The sequence below is a fragment of the Thamnophis elegans genome, chromosome 6 (assembly GCF_009769535.1).
Source record: "Thamnophis elegans isolate rThaEle1 chromosome 6, rThaEle1.pri, whole genome shotgun sequence".
NCBI lineage: Eukaryota > Metazoa > Chordata > Lepidosauria > Squamata > Colubridae > Thamnophis > Thamnophis elegans.
In genome coordinates, this window is record NC_045546.1 from 24,125,229 (window position 1) to 24,131,805 (window position 6,577).

General features: G+C 39.5%; 1 protein-coding gene across 1 annotated transcript in view; it reads right to left on the reverse strand.

Moving 5' to 3' along the window:
• The window catches only part of KATNAL1 (katanin catalytic subunit A1 like 1), a 41,411-nt gene extending 37,104 nt beyond the window's left edge, over window positions 1–4,307 (reverse strand). The window contains 1 exon segment of the mRNA XM_032220466.1: window positions 4,120–4,307. The gene's annotated coding sequence lies outside the window, so the exon portion shown is untranslated.
• Between the last annotated feature and the right edge of the window lie 2,270 nt (window positions 4,308–6,577).

Sequence of the window (6,577 nt, forward strand, 5' to 3'; positions counted from 1 at the left end):
TTATTTTTTGATCCATATTTGTTAATATTTAGGTTTATTTCTAGCAGTCATTACATCTTTTCAAATGCCAAACGGAATTTAAAAGTAGATAGTTCTCAGTTTGTTAGTGGATAAATTGCATGCATATTCCATGTTGGTACTAAATCAACCAACTTAGGCCAAAGACTTGACAAATCACACATTGCAATAAGATCCATGTCAAAAGTCCCTCTACCAGCAGAGTTGCATTAAGAGAGTTGTACTAGTTAATTGTATTCCATCACTGGTTCCTATCTGTTTCTATTTTTTACCTTACATAAATTAAGCCCCTATTAGCACCTTTTTCAACGATTAAATCATGTAAATCAAAACATCAAATCCTTTTTCAAAAATGAAACTTTTTGAGATTATGGTCCCTATATACATGAATCTAAATTGCAGAAAATTATGCCACCCATTTTTAGCACACACCACAGAATTTTGACAGAATGATTTGAAAAAAAGATCTGTGATAGTTTCCTCAGTTGCCAGTTTAGATAATGAGGAACAGCCAGCTCCAGGAACATCTGGCAGGGCTTATGAGGACCACCTGGGGGATTTCAGAACCAAGGGTTCATCATAAGTTCAAACAGTCACTAGATGACTGGTTGCAATTCAAGGGTTGCCTGTATCAGACAGGACACATGACCAGGTGAGCCAATTCTACTTTATTGTAAGGCTTTATTAACAAAATCTAGCAAGTCTGATAATACAAATCTACCATCATCTCTTTTTCAGCCTGAGAAGTCAGGGAGGTTCCTGAGTTTCTTTCTCTGCCCATTATGATCGGCAGTGATCAGCAGTGGCGATCGGTGACAGGGATCGCCATCACTGCCGCCTAGAACACCACTTCAGCGGTATTCTGGGAGACCAATCCAACCACCAATCAGTTGCTTAGCAGGAAAGGCTCCAGCATTCCCCATCCGTGACAAAAGCACTAACCCTCCCTCCCCCCCGTCACAATATTTGCTCTATAAGACGCAGACATTTCCACCTACTTTTGGGGGGAGATGTTTCTTATAGTGCGAAAATACGGCACTTTATGGATGATTTAGTGTGAGAATCTCTGGGTTTTCAAGCAAAAAATTAAAATGTGTATATTTTAGGATAACCCTGTCATATAGTATTTCTCAGATTTCTTCTGATAAAAAGATACCTTGAAATATAGGAAATTGAATTTATTACTTGGATGTGAAGGACCAACACTATAGATTTAACTTAGTCATTCATCTTTATTACTATTCATGGGACTAATATCTATAAGGTCAATTCTATAATACTATTATCAAAAATAATCTCACACTAACAACTGTGCACATTAAAATACAAGCCTATATATCTTATCAAATAATGCACACATAAATTCCTACTAAGTGATTGCAAGGAAAAACCCTATCCAGATATTGCACAGAATAGTTAAATTAATCAAGTTAAATTAATAGTAGCTGATTCATCATTTAACACCGTATATATGTAGTATATATATGTGGTCCCCTTAAACATATAAATAACTTTGAAAAAAATACATTGGGGGACTGGTATGATTTTCATTCTTTTTATTGCAAAATCCTAAACCTGACATGAATCTTGAGATCTTTTAAATATTTACATTAGATGTTAGAGAAAAAGCAACACAAAAGTGAATTACCGCATACAATATATTATTAACTGTCAAGTTCTTTAAGATGAAATCTTATGAGAGAGAAATAATAGTTTCAAAATAAAGTTTTGAGAAATTGAGTTATGAACAATGATCTCGTACAACATACCTAACTTGTATGTTGATTGTAACGTCTTCTGTCCCCTGACATTTAATAAGTTTATCTGAGGAAGGAATTATTATGGTACTGTACATATATCATACCCATCAGGATCTCCTTTTTAGGATAAACCCTAATGTAAGTATAGAAATTAATACAACAATAAGCCGAATAAATTAAAGACATAAGATAAGAAAAATGAAAGGATTCCTCTATACCTCTCCTTATCTTTCCAACACTGCAAACCATCTTTGCATCCATTCCACCAGATCTGTTTTATATATTTGCCTTTCTTGACTCTCTTTATGAGCTCACTAATTTCTTCTAACCACAATTTTCTTCTCTTTTCTTAGAAACACATTAGCTACTTGGGGTAAAACTAGGATGGGATGCACTTGTGGCAAACTAGCCAGAATGCACCAAAACTGACTAGTACAATATTTTCTTTAGTTTTAGAAGAGTTGCTGCTGAGTGGGCAGGTATACAGTAAAACTGTCTCTATCTTCCTAGAATGCATTATGTGAAAAATATTATATGTTTGTTGAGTTAGATATTAAGAAAGTAAATAGGTTGGAATTATGAAAAGTTTTGCCATAGGGAATTGAAATTTGAATGCTGAATACAAATAAACAGTATGTGATAGACATCAAACACATCTGTTAATAAATAGAATGTATATCAAATGGTTCAATATAAAATTGGGAGCAAAATACAAGTGTGATGATCTCCTTGATTATTCTGGGTCTATCTATATCTATCTATCTCTCTCTCTCTCTCTCTCTCTCTCTATTTATCTATCTATATAATATTATGTATGTATGTATTTCCTTCAAATACAGAAGGAATGTTTATGGTGATGTTTAAAGGTGTTTCAGTTGGGAAGATAAATGTGCATGTATTGTGTCTGCAAACATTATCATGTTATTGGCTGAGAATCCAAATAATCTGCAACAAATCAAGTATGGATTTGAAAATTAATGTACTAAAGACCAACATACAGTAATTGTGACTGATAGAAAAAGAAGTCAATGATTGCACGTTATAGAAATGAGGCAAAAAACTAGAGCAAGTATAACGCTGTTGATCTTGTGTGTTATTGAAAGAGGCAAATTCTTGTGTGCAAGAAAGTGCTTCTGTCCACTGTGCTACATAGAACTTCTGGCCACTCTGTTCCATGGAAGTGAGCTTTGGGTATATCAAGAGAACCATAAAAGAAAATTGAGTGCAGTGAGAAGAAAGTATTTTAGATGTAGTAAAACAATAAAACATAGGCTCAATAATGAATGGGTGATGAATGGACACAATAGTGAGCAAGCAAGCATGAAAAAACGTACTGAAGAAAAAGTCCAAATTGTAAACTGGTCTTAAGGAGGAGTGAAGATGTCAAGAGAAAGAAGACAGAAAATAATAGATAGGAGTTCATAATATCCTCAAAGAGATTAGACTTTTGCAGAGCAAAAGGCAATGTATAAAGTTGTATAGATATGGTTGAAATCAATTGATGTTGGATTACATGCCACTGAATTATTTCAACACATTGCGATCCACCGGCTGAAATAAAGGATGGCTGCACAAAGACAGAAAAACATGGAGCCTATGTTTTTGTGAGATGAGTCGTCATATAAATATGACACATAAATTCATAAAAGTGAAAATTTCCTTTGTTATCTCATGCCTGCGATTTCTTTTGCTCCTTATTTTTATTCCTTTATTTATTGCTTCATAGAAACTTGTTTTATCATGAAAGTGAGCATCATTGATTGGTATTGCAACTCCTCTTGTCCCCCACTCTTCCTTTCCATTTGCAGCCCTTGCAATACTGGCTGGCTAACTTTCTGCCTCCTCACTTAGCACTGCATCATATTTATACTGGTACCTCAGGAGCCACCCTGAAAAGTGCTGCATTGGCAACCCCTTCACCTTGTGCCTATTGTGCCACTAGCTGAGAATGGAGGGAGCCGAGTTCCATACATCTATAGGACGTCAGATTGGAGGTGGAAATCCCAAATGATCAGGCCTTCAAAAAAAAAAAACTCATCATTAAAGAGGGGCTTCTCTGGGCCGTTATAATTAGGACCCAACCCTAGTTACAATTGCTCCGCGTCGAACTCCGTCGATTGCACAGGTAAAACATGTCTTTCCTCACCCTCCCTTAGAATAAGCAACTGAGCATCCCAAACCTTATTCTCCCCCACACACACCTAAAAGGAACAAGAAATCGCCAGCATCTGTAGTCCTTTGAAGCCCGCTCTTTTCGAGCAGCCGCCAACAGGACTACAACTCCCATCATGCTTCTCGGAAAAAATCTTTTTCTTTCCAATCCGCCCCCCCCCCCTTGCTCACCTGGGGAGGGAAACGCCTGTTACGAATTCCGGGGGCTCGCGATTCCGAACGGGGAGGGTGGGTATCGCATCCTCCGTCTTCCAAGCTAATCCTTGGGTCTAAAAAAGTAAAAAAAAAAAGGATGGAGCTGCTGGGCCTACGGCGGGGAGGGGCCGCCGCCTTCGCGTGCTCGTGCGCGCGGGGCGCGGAAAGAGATAGTGGGTGGGGGGGGGGGGCAACACCGCCTTCTGGGTCCTTCGGCTCGTTGGCGCGCGTGCGGACAGTAGCGGCGGCGATTGGTTACCATGGAGGCAGAGGGAAGGCGGGTTGAAGCCTCCCGACGCTCCTCCCCCTATTGGCGGGAGGGAGACCCGAATCTTTGCTGTGGAGCCGCTTCCCGGCACAGTTTCGAGATTGGACGGTCCCGGCTTTTGTTTTGTTTTTCCCCTCGTCCGTGCTTTCTTCCTTCAGCCTGAAGTGAACTCCGCCACAAAAAATTTCCGCGTGTATAGAGAATAGAATAACAGAGTTGGAAGAGACCTTGGAGGTCTTCTAGTCCAACCCCCTGGCTAGGCAGGAAACCCTACAACACTTCAGACAAATGGTTATCTAATATCTTCTTTAAAACTTCCAGTGTTGGAGCATTCACAACTTCTGGAGGCAAGCCGTTCCACTGATTAATTGTCAGGAAATTTCTCCTCAGTTCTAAGTTGCTTCTCTCCTTGATTAGTTTCCACCCATTGCTTCTTGTTCTGCCCTCGGGTGCCTTGGAGAAGAGTTTGACTCCTTCTTCTTTGTGGCAACCCTGAGATTGGAACACTGCTATCATGTCTCCCCTAGTCCTTCTGTTCATTAAACTAGGCATGCCCAGTTCCTGCAACCGTTCTTCATATGTTTTAGTCTCCAGTCCTTTAATCATCTTTGTTGCTCTTCTCTGCACTCTTTCTAGAGTCTCTACATCTTTTCTACATCGTGGCGACCAAAACTGAATGCAGTATTCCAAGTGTGGCCTTACCAAGGTATATAAAGTGGTATTAACACTTCACATGATTTTGATTCTATCCCTCTGTTTATGCAGCCTAGAACTGTGTTGGCTTTTTTGGCAGCTGTTGCACACTGCTAACTCATATTTAAATGGTTGTCCACTAGGACTCCAAGATCCCTCTCACAGTTACTACTATTGAGCAAGGTACCACCTATTCTGTACCTGTGCATTTCATTTTTGTGGCCTAAATGTAGAACCTTGCTCTTTCCACCATTGAATTTCATTTTGTTAGATAGCTCCCAATGTTCAAGTTTGTCATTCTGTATATTAAGCCTATCTTCTTGAGTATTGACTATTCCTGCCAGCTTGGTGTCATCTGCAAATTTGATGAATACCCCATTTATCCCCTCATCCAAATCGAAAAGAAAATTGCTCCTTTTTCATTTGTGTGTGAATACACACTGCCTTGAACCATGGGGGGGGGGGGAGGGCAGGTTGTGAACCTAGTCAGTTGGAATTCCTTCATATTAAAATAAACTATAACTAAGTGCAATATGGGAATGACACCAGTGAAGCCAAATTTTGCCTATGTGAACCTGGAGCCCCAATTTAGACCAATGGCTTGGATAGCATAAAAGCCTTCTCAGTCCATCCATGGGATGGCATCTGCAGCAAACCAGAATGAGCAAATGCATAAACCCTGCAACAGTCTTGACAACACAAGTCTTGGAGTGTTAGTGAACAACCAATTAAATATGAACTAAGTGCGGTGGCAGCAAAAAACCCAATGAATCCTAGATTGCATTAATGAGAATACAATCAAGATCAAATAAGTTACCAATACCACTCTATAAAGCCTTAGTAAGACCATACTTAGAATACTGCATCCAGTTTTGATCACCATACTATAAAAAGATGTTGAGACTCTAGAGTGCAGAGAAGAGCAACCAAGATGATTAGGGGACTGGAGACTAAAACATGAAGAATGGTTACAGGAACTGGGCATGGCTAGTCTAGTGAAGAGAAGGACCAGGAATAGACATGATAGCAGTCTTCCAATAGGGGCTGCCACAGAGAGGACGGGGTCAAAACTATGTTCCAAAGCATCTCAAGGCCAGACAAGGAATAATGACGAATAATGGAAACTGATCAAAAAGAGATTCAACCTAGAAATAAGGATAAATTTTCTGACAGAACAATCAACCAATGGAACAGCTTGCCTTCAGAAGTTGTGGGAGACTGGCTCCTCACTGGAAGCTTTCAACAAGAGACTGGACTACCATCTCTCAGAAATGGTGTAGGGTCTCCTGCTTGGAAGTTGGACTAGATGACCTACAAGGCCCCTTCCAACTCTGTTAAATTATTAAATCTGTTACAGTATGCCCATTCTTTCAGCATTTGAAGAGACCATATTCATAAATCCTCTTAATACACTGAGATACGCATTCACAGCTGGTTCTGTTCAGCAGTATTGGGCTTCAGGTTTTAGTGA